The sequence below is a fragment of the Cavia porcellus genome, unplaced genomic scaffold (assembly GCF_034190915.1).
Source record: "Cavia porcellus strain 051 isolate PalLab524CR breed Dunkin Hartley unplaced genomic scaffold, mCavPor4.1 scaffold_19, whole genome shotgun sequence".
Classification (NCBI taxonomy): domain Eukaryota; kingdom Metazoa; phylum Chordata; class Mammalia; order Rodentia; family Caviidae; genus Cavia; species Cavia porcellus.
The window spans coordinates 20267803-20285883 of record NW_026947502.1 but is presented as its reverse complement, the minus strand read 5'-3'; the positions used below and the strand labels follow the sequence as shown (position 1 = coordinate 20285883).

The window sequence follows — 18081 nt, the reverse complement described above, 5'->3', positions numbered from 1 at the left end:
AAACAATTCATGTTAGTATTGCTGTTGTACTTGGAACAGGCAAAGTTTTAGTCACACTGTATGATAACTACTTAGTAAAGATGGAAAATGTAACAGAGTTTTTAGTGGAAAACATGAAAACACAATCCTATTAAGAGAAACATGCAGAAAACATTGAACCTGTATGAAAATATCAGAAAAAAAAATCATTTACAGTGAGTGACACCAAGCCATTTACTACAAATACAAGCTGGTTATACAGATCGAGAAATACATTTTGACTGGAAAATATAAAAATTATTGAATCTGTTTCTGCCAGTAAAGATGCGGCTTCCATACTGCAAAAGCAGAGCTGAATAAAAAAACTACTACTCACTCCAAATACATAAATGGATTTAAAATCACGTTATTGGAAATGAATATCCAATGAAAACCAGATTCAAGATGGGCAAGGTGGTTTGTGGCCATCTCTTTGAGTCAGGACAGTCACCAAATTAAACCCAGCTTGAGCAGTTGGCAATTTAGGAATGCCTTGTTTCAAGATAAAAATAATAGTTAGAAAGGATAGGGCTTAAACTTAGTGTATCAGTGCAGATGACTCTGGCTTCAATTTCTAGTAGTAAGCCCAAGCATGTGCGCGCACACACACACACACACACACACACACACACACACACACACACACGTAAAACCACAAAGGCAGTGGGACACAAACATGGGAAGACATACTCATTAAGATGACTATGAGACAGTTTGATAAGAGAAGGAAAGAGGATAGAGGGGGTGAGAGAGAGACAGAGATAGAGACTGACAAAGACAAAGAGGAGCAGAGAGAGAGAGACAGAGACAGAGAAAGAAACAGAGAATAGAGAGAGGCATGATATGTCTTAGTCAGTTTCTTATTTGTTGGTGCCAAATCCTTGACACCCATAGTTCAGAGGTCACTCTTACTTTATCTATCATTGGCTGACTCCAAGGCAGAAAAGGCTGGATGGAAGGGCCTGAGTGGGCACAGCTGCTCACTGTCCACCCATGGCAGTCAGAAAGCAGAGAGAGAGAAGGAGAGATAGAGAGGGAGGCACACCTTTCTGGGTTGTGCCCCCTGTGGCCCATCACAGACCAGGCCCCACATCCTCCCAGCAATTCAGCAACAGTGACCTGTGATCCTGTCACCTCCTCAGAGCATCAACTCCTGACTCATGAGACTGTGAGACAGCACTCTAGATGTAAATCAGAGTACCACATGTCTTTTAGTAAAATGCTCATATATGTTCTGCTTTATTGTTACTGCTCATCATTAAACTTCTATCCTGCCCTGTTTATAAAAAAAGCTTTATAATTTGTATACACTTACAGGGAATAAGTAGTATATGATGGTCCAGTCCTGTCTGCAATTTCAGGGATACATTCAGGAATTCCAGGCAAAGAGAAAGCTATGATATTATCTTGACGCATTGGAAAATTTTAGCCAAACCAGCTTAGGAATTATTTTATTAAAATGAGTTAGAAAAAAGTAATGGAAACTACCATTTTAATATATTACTTCAACATTAAAGTGATACATACTTGTCAAACAGCAAATGAAGGCATAGTTTATAATTTTTTTGCTTTGGAATTAATGCTTTGACTATATATTTCATGTAGTTCAGAACTGGCTAGTGTAGATGTTAGAAAATCTGAATGAAACCATTCTTAATTTTTTAGGATGTTGTTAACAAAGCACTGGCATTCATATTAACACTGTGAGTCTGCCACTATTATTATTTCTTAACATATGTGAATTTACTTAAATCTAGGATTTTGTCATGAGTTCTTCCATTTTTCTAACTAAGAAATTTGATTTACAGAGATAGCTAAAGTATATACATAGCTGCACAGTTGATCAAAAACTAACTTCTCAGCAATTGAGTCTAGATTGCATAAATTCTATAGCATTTATTATATTTTCTCACAGAAGAGAACAAACAAAGAACAAAAGGTGAATAAAACAAAGTGATTCCAAATGGAGAGAAACCATTATAAAAAACTTCAATATTTAACTTGCTAACAGAATTTCTTAACATGGCATCTCCCTTAAATCCTGTGATAATCTCTGGTATACATTAAGCTGTCAAGTCTTACAAATTACTATATATATATATATATATATATATATATATATATATATAAGTTGATGCTTCAAAAGCTATAGTGGTCTTCCCATAATTACAGAGGAAATAAGTTCTAGAGTTCAGATTTTAAAATGGTAACAATAACACCCACAGATAGTCTTAACCACTGTACTTTTGCAAATGATTTCACATTTTGATTTTGGTTCTTCATCAACTTAGGGAAAATACTAATTTCATTTATTCTAGTATTTCAGGTTGACATTTTGATAGTTACAAATGTCATATATTTAATAATCAGGTAAAGTAGAAGGCCTGGAACCAAAGACTGGATGGACTTACTAATAAAATACACCCCAGTTAGTGCATCATCTGCAAATGTCCACCCTAATGGGGACAGTACAATAAAACTAAGAATTATTTAACAAAATAGCTTTTAAAACAAACAAAATAGCTTTTTAATTTCCATTTTTTTGTTAGGAACTGCTGGTCTTATGAGAAATAATTTCCATAAATAGATTTAGCATTTCATTGATACTTCTCTTGATTAGCAGTTGTAGTGATCACCAAACTAGATTTTAACTGTTTTTGATATTTGATAGTTCGGTATCTAAAATATTTCCATTTAGTAATTTAACTTTCTGTTAGATGTTCTTTCGCTTTCAGTTTCAGATTGTTTTACAATACATTTTAAGGGCTTGAGGTTACAAAGCAATGAAAATAAGCAAAATCCTGGAACTGTATGATAGGTCAAATGTAACTGCAAAAGATTTCCATATTTTTTTGAAAGTCAATACAAAATGTGTTGAATTCCTTAGAGAACAAACAACTGAATCTAAAAATGGGCTATTACATCTCTAAGCATATAATTTACTTTACAAATGTAAGCACACACATATTCACTATCCTGTGGGAAAGAACCAGAACAAGTACACAAGGGAATTCTATTTCATTTCAGTAGAAAAGTAGAGTATTTCTATGCATTGAAATTTTTCACTATAGAAATAAAATGACTCCAAATAGTCCTTGTATTCAAAGTTGCAGAAAGCATTTCAATCATATATATTCTAGATAAATAGTGTCAAAATTTGTTTTTTTTGTAATAAATGACTCATGATTGAAGGTTTTAGAAAATCTGAATTAAAAAATTCACACATTTTAAGTAATTTCAGTCATGCATTTTCTTTAACTCTTCTGTGAATTTCTCTATTAAACATGCATGTAGAAAACATGAGCTCATTTCTTTTTTAATACTTGGCTTAGTTTCTTTTTTTCATGTAAATGCTATAAAGCTACACAGTAATCCATTTGTTGAGTACCAATCATCACTGTAGACTCAAATATTGTTAAGTAGCACAAAGTAAGGAAAGTCACGCTCCTTGCTGTTTACCTAACATGATCATGTACAGTCTTGCTGATGAAAGTCAATATAATGTAATGTTTTATAAAATATGATTAACATAGTGGTGATACTTCTGATTGACTACAAGGTGTTTTTTTCTTTTTTAAATTCAGAAAAAAATGTCCTTGAGAAAGGTAAAAAGAATAAAGCATGTGAGATGTTTTCAAGAATTTCATCCTGTCTTATCTGTTATTAATGAGTTTTATAGAGAAGAACGTATGTTAGCATTAATAATAGTACCTAAAGCTATTATATTTCCAGGCTTATTATATGCTTAGGTTTTTCCTAAGTCCTTTACAAGCATAATAACAATTAATCCTTACAACACTCAAGATACTTCTGATTTAGAAAAATAGCGTTTGTTTAGATTAGGTAACTTGTCTAAAGTTACATCTTTTAACTGATATCAAAAAGTTGTGATGCAATTTTGATGTAATCTCAAACACTATGGTCTTGTTATGGCTTATGTCTAGATGTCCCCCCAAAACCTCATGCAGTCATAGGTGGGGCTTTTCAGAGGTGGCTGGATCTGGTGTGTGTGATGCTGATATTAACTGTGTGTGATTACTAGCAGTCCAGTGATCGGTTTAGCAGTTTTGAAAGTGGATAATGAGCAAGCACATCAGTGTGGGTGCTACCTGTCCTAAGGGCATGTAGCCTGGTTACAATATAAGAGACAGAAAGACTTCTTGACTACTTTACTGCTAGCTGCCGTCCGCCTTCCACCTGCCATGAATGGATACCCCTCTGCTGTACCACTTTGTCATGATATCAGCTGATTGTGGACTAAATCTCTACAAACTGTGAGACAAAATAAATCTTGCCTTCTTTAACTTTGACTGTTGGGTGTTTTGTTTCAGTAATGAGATCAAAAGTAAGACATCGCATTGGGCTTATTTTTAGATAGCCATGTATGAAGTAAATAATGATTTTAAATCCCTATTAAGTGTTTAGAACTGTTCTGGGAGATATTGCAAACAGATAGAGTGTCAGGTCTTTGCTACTGTTCTTCAATCATGATGCAATTGTTTAAAAATAGCTCCTGGTAGGTTAAATTTAAAACTGAGTGATGATCATAAGCTATTTAAAATTATAGCTGTCCTGCTAATTAAGAGATTCTGTATGCATTTATAACCATTCTTCTGATCATGAAGTGCTAAAATATCTCAACTACTATCTACATCCTGTAGACAAGGAAGGCTGTAGACGAGACAAGTTTACGTTTGTGTGCTATTACCTTGTTCTTTTATTTCATTGTGGTTATTTAATTTAGCATTGGATATCTGGGTATTTAGCAAAGCCATTCTCAAGAATGGAGTGGTAGATGTCAATAAAACAGAAACCTAGCTGAAGGGTAAAAATATAGCAGAATAATAAGCACCTCCTGCTTACTATATTTTCTTAAAAAGGTAACATTATATTTTTAAGAGTATAATAAAATGAAATGTTCATACACAGTGTATATAATGCATGAGGGTAGGTAAGGAAGCAATCTCAATGTCTATGATAGAGAACTGAGAAAAATAAAGTATGGTTAATGAATGTGAAAGATTAATTTGAAGAAGACAGACATAGAGACATGCATGGAGAATAGTCATCAGTCTACACGAAAGAAATATGCTGATGTGAAGAACATTAAAAGCTTTATCATAAAGCATTTCTATAAAATATGAATATGTGGAGAAAATTCTGTGGTGATTTAATGCAACTTTATATTTCATTGACCACCCGCTGTGCTCCAGATTCTAGGTGTCTGGCATGACAGTGGAAAAAAGAAATCAAATCAGGTGAAGTAAACGTCTCTGATAGTATTATCAGTACATTGGGAGAAACAAAGTGTCAGGTTAGCTCAATAAACAATAAGTGGTCATTATTATAAAATAATCTTTAAAAAGTAGATAGACTAGAAATACGAAGTAGATATAACTTACAATCAAATATTATTATTAGGCTACTTTTTTCTACTTGAATAAAAACTTCTGTATATTGCAACATGTCAGATTTTGTTTTCAAAGTAATACTAAGTGTGAATACAAATACACATCAAATAACTTCAAATGTCTACTTTTGGTTATTGAGGGGGATATAGAATTGAGGTATCAGCAAAAATTAAATAAATGAATAAAATAAGAGATGTTCCACAGATCACTGATCATTGTTTCCTAGAAAATGGAGAATATGATTTATCTAAACTCTCTGTGAAATACATTCACTTATTCTGTTTTGCCCCTGAAGAATTGAGGGATACAATCTTTAACCTAACAGATTTACCAAATTAAACCTAACAGATTTACCAAATTAAACTAAAAATGCTCCACTGACTTTTAATTTTATGTAAACAGTAAATACAAATTCTTTATGTAAGTATGTTGCATGCACTATTTGAAATTCATAAATCATGTAATATCAATAATGGAATAAGAATTGCTGCTCATCTGAAATTCACATTTAACTGAATATCTGATATTTTATGATTCAAGGCCACATTCGAACACTGTCCATTACATTTCTAGTTTGAGTAAATGTCTCCTCTGAAATGTTGAGAGAATATTGGCATTGAAGGGAATAAACTGAATGTCACCCTTTTGGGGTCTTAGAAATTTTTTTTAATTAGCTTATAGAAAAGAAAGAGACATAAACTTGTGCTTTATTTCATTAATTAAACAGAGATCTGAGTTGAAGAACGGAGCTTAAAAATTTATAAAAGCTTTGCTAGTGCATAAAGTTACACAGATAATAAGCCTTTATAGAATGTGAATAGAATATTATTGCAAATTCCCTTTAAGTGAAAAATTAAAGCAATGTATCAGTTTTGGACAATTGATTAGAGAGGATGATTGCATTACTAAAAGAATCTAAAAAGAATTCCAGAAACTGTCCTACTGCAATGCTGAATCTACTTGACAGAGGAAAGGAAAATCCACTCCACACATAGTACGGAGTTTACCTATGTCAGAAAACAGTGAATGAGCCAAATTCTTACTGTGCAGAAAAAAAAAATAATAAGTATTCTAAAGGAATAAAAATCAAAGCTGTGAAACTATACAAAAATACAGAATGTCTTTATGCCTGAGAGAAGAAAAGCAATGAGCAAAGTCCATATAGTATCATAAAACACATATAATTTTAAACCATATTAAAACTAAGGCAAAAAGTAAGTGAAGTCATGCCATCTAATATTCCTCAAAAACTTCTGAAGACAAAAAAACCCCAACAAATTCTAAGCTACATTAGAAAATCTATTTGAAAACTACAGGTAATCAAAACAATCCGTAGACAAAAAGGGGAGCAAAACCAAACAATCAAAAGACATCAAGTTCAGTAAGAAAGACAATCCCAGCAAGCCTATATTTTTAAGAGAGTAAGTGATGAGAAATATCTTATGGATGTGACTAGATAAACTGAAAACAAATATTTCACAATTGCAATAAGGATTATGCAAATTAGGATAAAAACAACATACACTGGTTTTACCAATAGACTGATAAAAATAAAGAACTATGACAAGATCAAATATTAGTTAGGCTGAATGTCCATGTAACTATTAAGCACTGCAGAAGAGAACAAAAAATACATGCACTGTGAAAAATAGTAAGACATTATTTTGAAAAGTTAAACATACACTGAATCTCTCAATAATTCCACCAATTAAAAGTAAAAAATTTGCCTTTACACCAGGTCCTTATGAACTTTACTTTCTCTGTGTGACTGCTTCTTCAAGAACTATGTACAAATGCTTTCCTTTTGCTTGTTCTCATGCATTCTTTAACCTTTTTATGCTTTTATTTTGTCTTTTTCCTTCTTTATTTAAAAGCAAGCATTCCTTCATTGAATAAAGAATTATTAAGTTGTCATATATTTAGTGCACAACAGCGAATTAGATAAACTTGCCTCTTAACCCTGTACTTTTGCTTTCCAAAAAGTAATTAAATGGTCAGTACATAGACAAATAGATTCAGAGAGCTGTCAGAGCAGACAGCACATGAATGAACCAGCTTTTGGTGGGAAAAAATGGAAGTACTACAGGTTGCGAGAAGGGTACTAGTGAGTAGTTCATTTCTTAAAACACTGAATTCCTGACATGGATACATGTACATACACACACATATCATCTTTCCTGTAAGATTCCACAGAGGAGAATCTATTTTATTTATCTTCCAGGTCATAGTCAACTTCCATTGTATGCTACTAATGGACCATAAAAATATTAGATAAGTCAATATGTGTGGTAATCAGATGTGGTTATTTTCCCTCTGGGTTGCTAAGACTGTAATGCTTCAAACTGGCTCAAGTATATTTCTATACATTCTTTTCATGTGAAAAGGTAAATTATCCCTTTTTCTCTAGTGATTGATTAGTATCATGTGGACATTTATCTAATAGAATCTATGTGATACTTAACATGGGCCTTAATTTTAGAAATTAAATTACAAGTCAACATTAGGGATCAATAAATTTTAGATTGTATAAACACATACAGATAACCCTTCATAGTGGTCATCTGTGTTTTCATAAGCATTACCTTAAGATACTTACGGTAAAATGAATTGTCATTTGTATCTTTGCAATTACAGTTTTAATATAAATAGTTTGATGATTCTATAGAAGATATTATATGTTGAACAAGTAGCCTGTTTCTTATAAGATTTCAAGATCTTGTTCAGCAACAGAAAAGCTAATATTTCAGAAAGCCAATGCTCAATTACAAACACTAGTCATTTATGAAACTACCTATGTTTCCTTCCGTGTGTCAAAGAGTTTCAACTTTTAAAGTGCTGACTGTGTTGCAAGGCGCAATAAAACAAAACGAATGGACAAATGTATGGTCTTTCATATTTTATTTTTCATTTTCTTGTAATTGACACTAACCTATTTTCATAACCTATGAATACTCTGAGGCTATTATAATTTGAAATCTATTTCTGATGACCACCGTAAAGAAAGAGAGAAAACGATACAGGCTTTAAAATTCCTTATTTCATCTTAAAATATTGTATAATGGAGAAATTGTTCATTATTTATCTTATCCTTGTTCATTACTTATCTTTTAATTTGGCTAACAATGTCTTTAGACGTATGAATCATTTTTATATTTATTTTAAATATATTTTTTTTGATGATTGTCTCTATTGCTTAAAAATTTTGAAGAGATAGGTTATAAGTTTAGGAGTTCAGAGATCACAAAAAATAATTACCTAATTGCCATTGTATTGCTAAAAGTTTTAGGTTTACAATTACTCTTTATTGACTTTCATTAATTAACAATTTTAGTTTCTGTTTCTTTCTTGATTTTATTTTGGTAAATGTTGTAAATGATCATCTAAATGATTGCCCTTTTAAAAGGCAACCCATATTTTCAGCTCTGTTTTGTTTCGTAAGTGTTTTGTGTTTTATTCTACACACATTCATTTCACAGGTCTGCACACACATATAGATTATTATTTTATAATTTTTCTACTTGTTTAAGTATTCTTTTATATACCATAGTTTATAAATTATGACTTTCTGATGTTTTAATATTTATAACTCAGCATTTTAAAAATGTATTTTGAAGTAAACTTTAGAATATGCCTGACATCAGCTGAGTTACATTTCTCTTTTATTCTATGTTGGTATGCTTTGACAGGGTGGTTTGGAGAAAACTAGCAATTTAAATAATTTGGTCTTTTGGGATATTCTCAACTGAGTCCTTTATTGATTTCATCATCACTAAGGATGATTGAAAGAAACTTACTTTTGTGAATTTTCTAAATAATAATTGTTGTCAACATAAAATGATATGTGGCCCCCAAAATAAAACTTTCTTCAACAAAAGGAACAGTAAATTAAGTATTGATTCTTTAACTTGAATAAATGGTATGTTTTACTTATGGGCATGATTATTCATAATCAAGTAACTTGGAGTACGTAAGTCTACTGATGTCTTCAGAGTCATCTCGAGGATTCTTTTAAAATGACACTGTCATATTTTCTCAAAGTAGTGATGATTTGAAAGTAGAAAGGGAGAAGCAACAGAACCAGGTACTTACTAATAGGAAACTATCGTTGTCCCACTGCCAGGAATACTGGAGAGTGAAGGGCATGAGAAAAGAAACTAGGGAGAGGAAACAGGAGGGACAGAGCAGCAAGAAAGCAGGAGACATTCAGAGGTGGGCATCAGAGAGCAAGGGACGGGATGGCATCTTCAGTTCGGTCTGTCAGAACTTCAGGCATCCATGCCTCAAAAGCAGGAGGAGTTTGACAGACAATCCAGCATAGCGCGCTGCTAGGCAGATGTTTTATTCTAACAAGGGGTGCCACATTTAAATATAAAGCTATTTGCTTTGTGCGAAACTGAAACTGAAACATTTGTAAAGGTTTCTTTGTACTGTTTCTAATCTATAATTTAACGGATTTGTTCCACGAGAACACACATTTGCTGAATGTCATGGGAATGGTTTGAAAAGTCTAGGTGTCAGCAAGCTAGCCTCAGAACCCAACACCAAAATGAGGCAGCACCTGTGTGCAGAACACACAGACCTACCCACAAAATGGGCAGTGTTTCAGAAGGCAGGCATCTCAGCCCTGGTTCTGTTTCTCACACACGCTGCCTTTTCGTGTGCTTAAGACAAGCCTTCAAACCTCTGGTTACATTTTGCACAATCAAGGGGAATTAATAATACCAATCTACATGTCCATTTCTTCAGAATTGCAGCCTATGATCCATCCTGTGAATAACTCATACTACTGATCTTTCTGATCAGTAAGATGAATGAAAAAGGCAAAGGACTGCGGTTTACATCTTCATAGAAATTGGCATTTTTTTTTCTGAGTAGTTAAAATAAATAATTCCTTTAGTCTTATTCATTGCGTCCTGCAAGCAATATTTGTGTGTGTGTGTGGGAGTGAGATGTACTGCATCTACCTACCTTTGATGTTTGGTCTAGTTTGGGGGCTGCTCTTTTGACAAGCTTTCAAAAGCCCCCTACTATGAATGTCGAATTAAGTACGCTTATGAATATGCATGAACATAAACCTTCCATACTCATTTTGGTGGCTACTCACTGTGCTGGGTTGCCCTGGAAGCCATTCCAAATGGTTTTGATTTTGCGTTTGAGATTCTTAATGGTGGTAATTATCTGTTGCAGCCATGCAGTACCAAATATGATGCGTGTTAGAGATACTTTAAAAAATAATAATAAAAACGACTGAAGATGCTAATTCCCACATTTTAGTTCCTACAGGGCAATTAGCCCCTAGTAATGATGTTTATATTTATATGCAAATGTTTCAGGAAAAATGAATCTTAACAGAGACTTCATATCAATACTATTGGGAGAGGAGAACATTCCATCTGTCTGTAGAAAATGCCTGCCATTAGCTCTACGTGTAGTCTATTTCTGTAATAGAAACTATTTAATCTTAAGTAATTCATTCTTCATTTTGTGTTATTTTCCCTTCCTTCTGTTCTTTTATTAAGACTCTTAACTAATGTACAGTGTGTGCAGCTCTTCAGGGCCTACACTTAGGTGCTTTGCCACATTTTCTTCTGAGTATCCTCTGTTCTTTGAATTATTACCTAATATTCTCACCACTTCTCATTTCGGAATAATAATTGAGTAACCAAAGCAGACTTCTCAGGGGGCACTTCCTGGTTAATATCTTGTTTTAGGGATGCAGCAAAATGCAAAAGTAGAACTATAATAAGAAGCAAACTTCTGCATTACAGCTGTAGCTTTTGATTAGCTTTAGGCTAATAATTTTTAAAAAGGAATGAAAAGGCAAAGTAAAAAGATGAAAATCCTTATGCATATGCAGAAACTGAAGCTTCAAGATACATCCTGATTCTTAACAGAGACCCAAATCCACCTCATATGGCAATGCTTCCTGCTCCAACACAATTTTTTACATGGAAGGTCTTGTTATAAGTAGTAATTTCCTTCTGCATTGCCTTCGGTTCTGCCAGAAATTTCAAACTATCCTGTGGCAATTGTGTTACTTAGGCTGTGTCATTGAAAGCAATGCTGGCTTATCTTAAACATATTCTTTCGCAGAGGAATGAAGTGCACATCCATTATTTTACTTAAGGACCAGCATCAGTTACACACTTTGAGACAAGCAAATAACTATTTCTTTTTCTCTATGAAAGATAGAGAATTGTCAATTCGTGATCATGGAAATTAAAATGATGAACTGAATGCAAAACAACAGAGGTCTACTCAGTACTGTTAAACCACTTCACATTTCAAATTCTATTTATGATAATGGGAAAAAGTAAAAAAAGAAGCATGCCATGATGACTGTGTCATATTTACAACAGCTCTACAGGAAAGATCACTTTAAGAATAGTACCATGTAAAGCTAATGGGAGAACTGATGTAACTCACATGCTTAACCAAAGAGAGATACATGATAATCACCTACAACTCTCCATCGTGCAAGACCCTGAGGTCAGGACACTCATGGAAACACCTTTTACCATTTAACCTAGAAGGAACTGGGAAGCAAGCCATCCCTTACTTTCTAAATAAGAACCAAAATGCCTCAAATAGCACCCTATTTCAAAACACAGATGCTCACTGTCACTCACTGTCAAAACCTGAACTAGAGCAGTCTGGGAAAGGGAGCTTTTCAGCACCCTGACAGTGGAAAATCTCATTAGAAACTCTTGAGATTTATCTGTCACTCTGACGGGATAATTTGATTTTAAATTCCATCACTGCTAGCCCTAATTTTTAAAATTAAATTGAAAAAAAAAATGTGACTTCTTTTTCCCCTTGTAATGAATAATAGGATCATATAAATCTAAATCAAGTTTGCCATTAATCAGAAATTACAGGGAAAAAAAATTGGAAGAATTTCAGAGCTGGAGAGAAATGGAACAGTTCCCTCTCCCTGACTACCCCTGTGATGGAACTGGAAGGGGATTAGCTGAAAGAGATTCCTTATGAGTTTCAATTTAGTAAGTCAAAAGTTTTCTTATCAATGCAGAATTTTAGTACTTGCTCAGGAAATCTAGCCCCTTTCAAAAGAGCAGTACTTAGTCAAATCACACACTGAGATTCTTTTGTGTGTTACTATCATAATTCACTTGTGAATCAGAGTCTTCCAGTCAGGAGAAAAACCACAAGAAAATTCATAAACATGCTCTGACTTGTGGGCGTGTGAGTCTTACAAAACCCTGGTCCCTTGTCTTACGCTTTCAACACACAAGAAATTTACGGCCAGTGATAATATTCTTTCAGAAGATGATCTATTTGAAAATTCTTGGTTGCTTCCTCAGTCCCATTGCTATTTGGTACCTCAAAATTCAAGTATCTTGGTTGGAAAGTGAAAATCTAACAACTCATTAAAAAATAGTAGAATTATATCTAGACCAAAACTGGACAGGATGTAATATGCTGAGAAGTGCCTCTTATGTTTCTGGGTGACATACTTTATACACTTTCCCAGTATTAAAATTTCTAAGAAATGAAGACTTAATGTCATCTTGCTTGTTAGAGAACCAGGGTCACGAAAGGTGAACAGCAGAATTTTTTAATATGAAACCAAGAAGTCAAGGGTGCCTTTACGTTTAGCCTCTTCATTTAGTACAATCCACTCTGATTGGCTCATCTTCTAACAAAATTGCCTCCCAAACTGTTTGCTTTCTCTGCAAAGGAGATAGGTTTCTTGCCAGGCACTGTCACTCTTTAAATCTCACCTCCAGCTTTCCCATCGCCACATTAATTTTTCTTCCAAATAAAAGAACAAAGGAGTAAACTATACAGTTATTTATTAAAGCACCATTGTGTTACCTAGGAAGTGGGCAAGTATGCAATAGCCACTTCCTTAACTGAGACTTAGAACCAAAATTCTAGTTGCACACTGTGAGCATCCTCGTTCTGTTACCTGGAACATGATAGGCATTTAAATGATTTAACATATCGACGGTTGTAAAATACAGCACACTTTCTATCTGGTAGTCTAGACAGATAAAGACTTTTAATGATGGTTTTCATTATTTCTTAGTAAACCTCTGCTTAAATTCCTTAAATATGTATATATTTGCTTGCAGGTAGATATTGTATAAATTACAATCAGAAATGACCATACCTCTACTACTAAATATGAATTATGAAAATTTGGCCAAGAAGTTTGACTCAACATTTTTATCATTTTTAAAGAAAAATATAACAATAATTATTTTAGATGATGGCTTTTCATAATGCTCAAATTTCATAATAAAGCAATAAACTGTATTCCATTTTTCCTTACAATGTCATTATGGAATATGTGGTAAGTAGACCAAGTACAAAATGCGGAAACACTCACCTGACAAATATCTTCTGATTCCCCTCCGGATCAGCTGATTACTGAAGACCTAGAATGGCTTCCACAGCAACTTCCTACCTGTTAGAAGATATGAAATTGAAAATTAAAGAATAAATGGTAAATAATGTTAAATTGTCAACTTTTAATGCCTCACACAAAATACACAATTTAGGGGCTGAGGATTTAGCTCAACGGCATAAGCACCTGCTTGCAAATGCACCTTTGTGAGTTCAATCCCCAATACCAATGAAAAAAAAACTACACAATTTAAAAGTGAAGAGATTCTTTTTAAGCTTATGTTTCCTGAGGGTTGAATTCATGGTGATCTGATTTCAAGGAAGAAACCTCATGTTTGAGAGGCCCAGCAGGAGAAAGCTGTTTATTTCATGGCAGTCAAGACACAACACAAGGAAAAATACCAGCAAGCCTTGTGCCTCCAAATGCATGCCATCAGTGACCTCTATCCTACTGGTCCCCATCTCCTAACAGCATATTCAACTATAAATATTAGTGAATAGTGCACTGCTGAGCGTAGTGTCCCATGATCCAACCCACTCTCCAGATGTCAGTTATTTCAGTCAAGGTAATAATAAAGTTCACTTATCATAATTTTCACATTCTCTCAACATAGTTCATTATGATATAAATTATTCCTCACTTATTTTCCTAGTTATTTGTCAAAAATAATAAAATTAGATCATAGAAAAGTAACAGGAAAATGGTTTCATAAAACATATTCTCTTAAATGCCTTCATCCGAGATATTTTCTCTTTTATTCACAGACAGACGCCTCACATTTTTACCTGCACCCTCACTGTAGCTGTGACAAGTCAGTCAAGGTCCACCGAATCCAATTAGAGAAGTTTTCTGGGAAAGGAATTTTGCTTCTTGACAATATTAGGGCAAAGTACATGCACGCTGTTTTAGCTTTAAGGAGGGAAGTGGTAGCTACCATCATCTTTAGTCTGTGGCTTAAACCTCTGTCGTAAAACAATGACAGGCACAAGATACCTGTCAAGCTCTGCTGGCACCAGCCATTGGTTATTCTGTCCTACAAGGCAGCAGACTGTCTATGCTCTGTTGCATAAAATCAGGACGATGTTTAGGGTTTAGACATATTCAGAACAGTGGACAGAGAAGTCAACATTCTCTGTTGTAACTGAAGGAGTAGAATTCTGTGAACCTTGTGAGAAAGGAATTTGAACAGTGTTTGCCATGCAGAGACCTAAATGTTATGCACATTCGGTTCACTCCAGTAAGCCCTGATGAGCCTGCTCCGGTATACCTTGTTTCCTTCTCTCATTACACAATATGTACCATTTACCTCATTATCTTGAATGGCACAAGCACAATCCTTCAAACCGGCTTTCCTTCGTCAGGGCTTTGCTATCTACACTGTCCCGCACCAGCAGCAATTCAAAAAGCAACAAGTATAAATATGCCAAACTTTGGCTGATTTATCATTCTAAGACTCTGAAGGCAGAGTGTCTTCCATGAGGGCATTTTTGTGTTCTTTTCAGACTCATCTGTTGGGTGCTTTATGCTTCCTCGATTTACTTTGTGCTCTCATTCCAATGCATATAGTCTGATACTATGTTTTGCACACAGTCTTGCATCTATCTGCCTTTTAATCCACTTAGAAAAATTCGAGCTGTTTGTTCTTTGCCATGTTCTGAGATGTTGCTTTCTCAGAACGCTTCTGGTTTACCTCCTGAGAGTTAACTGCTTTCTCCCACAGGAAGTTTACATACGTCTGTGATGCATCTGTTTAACTTCTCTCATCCCTACTGAAATGAGAGACCTTAGGTCTCAGTCCCATATCACTGTCTTCAATTCAGCAGTGTATAACACACATGACGTGCATAGGGTCTGAGAATACAGACTTTTGCTTATCTTTCTGCAGATAAACTTTATCAAGTTGGTACTGAGAGTTCCCAGTACTTACAGATATATGAATTTAAATGCAAATCCAGAGCAGCAAAATCCTGATGAGACACTAACATTCTCACTCCACAGCTACACACAGTGACAAATTCTATCACTTCTTCTGCACTATATCATGGACAAACAAAAGTGTTCATTATAACCACAGCACAGGGTTCTAGGACCCTGAAAGTGTCATAGACGCAGCAGGACATATTCACATATATTCCCCAGTTTCAGCAAAGCATTTTGTGTTGAGTATTCACATGTTTTAAAAGGCCATGCCTGATTGACAGTGGATGGTAATGGATGGTATGTATAAGATAAGATTATTTTATTTCTAAAAGTCCAGTAGCTGTCCAATTATACACAGGCAAGTGCACTGTACAAATTTCTTCCATTCTGAATTTAATCTTTCTAGGTACTGCTAGACAGATATTTGTTCCCATTAGGTTCATATTTTCACAGCTAACATTTGGTAAATGATATCAGTGAAACACTAAGGCTGAGCTTTGTTTGTTCATGTTAAAGGAGACCACATGAAGTGAATCATATAATTATATCCATTCTTTACTTTCTATCCCATGCTGTACATGAACCATTACTTGATCAACATGCAGGAGAAATGCAAAGGAACTCTTCAGCTTTTGTAATGCTCTTTTCTACCTTTCAAAATTGAGTGGCTTTAAATAATCCTCCTGAAACTTCATACTTCACGCCCCTTCAAAGCCTGATGCCCACACATGGCAGCATTAGAGGAAGGATTATTAAAGACCCCCATTGGAACCGTGGCCTATTCATTTTCTGTGTAAACCATGGGGTTCCTATGCAGACAGTGATATGCCAACACGAACCCAGACAGCTGCATCACTAAAGCTGCTCGGAGTGCAGGTGGGGAAACAGCTTGTGATATTAACAAGACTAGATCCTTCTTGTGGCTTTCTATAGCCTTTATTTAAAATACAGAAAAACGCTTTCAAAGACTTATTTATAACTGTATCAAGCACAGATTGCACCAACATTATGCTGCAATGAGCACATGTGTTATTCATACTGATATTAAGTATTTTTTTTCTTTTTTGAAATAGCCAAAAAGAAAAAAGAAAAACAGTATTTCCTGATGATTTCAGATAGGAGTTACTAAAACTATATCAATGGGACTATGTTGGGAAAAATAGCTTTTTTGGGAATTTAAGAAAATCATGAAAACAAACAAGCAAAAAGATTCAGAGTAGAAAAATTGACACATTAAAAATGAAAATTTTAAACAAAGGTTTTCATGAATAACATAGCTGTCACATGCATTTTAAATCCTTCATATAGATCAGTAATTAAAGTAGATCAAAAGTTCCATAGCACTATGAGCTTGTGTTTTCTCCTTTTGCAGTTCAATAAACTTTGGCACCATAGTTCATACTGAAAATATGTTCATTGTTTTCCCTGAAATTGTAGGAATCTACTGTGTACCATAACCCTGTCAACTCTTGCATCCAACATAAAGGTACCCAAAGGCAGCCACCCACATACTTAAGGAACAAATGATCGTTAAGTGTAGATAAAAATGAAAAGGGACAATAATAACTAATTATGAACAAATTAATGCCCTCTTTATTATTTATTATTGCATGCACAGTCTTCAGACATGTTCTGTAAGACAGAGTGGTGGCAAATGCCTATGAGCCCAGTATTCTTTAAAGCATTAGAAGCAGAAGCACAAGTGTGAACCCAGGTAGGCAACTGCATGGCTTACCAAGAACCTGTCTCAGTAATAAAACTGGCAATATTACCCTGGAAAGAATGTCTATGATCAAGAAATCAACCAATAACAAGTGCTGGTGAAGTTGAGGGGAAAATGAAACATTTTTTTCATTGTTGATAGGTATGTAAACTGATGCAATCACTATGGAAATCAGTATTCAGATTACTCAAAAAAAACTAAACATAGAGATTATTTTTGATTAAGTCATTTCCCTTTTAAGTAACTTCGCAAAAGATTTAAAATCATACTGCAGTGATGTATGTATATCCATGTCTACACTAGTAAATTCATAATAACTAAATCTTGTAAATAGCCTATTTCATGCCCATTGATGGATGAATGGATTAAGAATGTGTGATATTTATAAACAATGGGAACTTCTGTGCCATAAAGAAACATAAATATAAGGAATTTATAGAAAAATGGATACATCTTGGGAACATAATGTTAGTGAAGTAAATTAGATACACAAACTTCAATGCTACATGATTTTCCTTATATGAAAGAATAGGGAAAAAAGCAAGATTACAAAAAAAGGTACTAAATTCTAAGTATATTCCTGGTATCAGTCTTTAGTGTCATGCTAATATAGTATGAGAGAAAATTCTGCAGGATTT

At 34.3% G+C, this 18081-nt stretch overlaps 1 long non-coding RNA gene across 1 annotated transcript in view; it reads right to left on the bottom strand.

Moving 5' to 3' along the window:
* The window catches only part of LOC134471711 (uncharacterized), a 1254606-nt gene that overhangs the window by 274519 nt on the left and 962006 nt on the right, over positions 1–18081 (bottom strand). The window contains exon 5 of the long non-coding RNA XR_010041297.1: positions 13783–13860. This is a non-coding gene — a long non-coding RNA (uncharacterized LOC134471711). The remainder of the gene's footprint in view (positions 1–13782; positions 13861–18081) is intronic.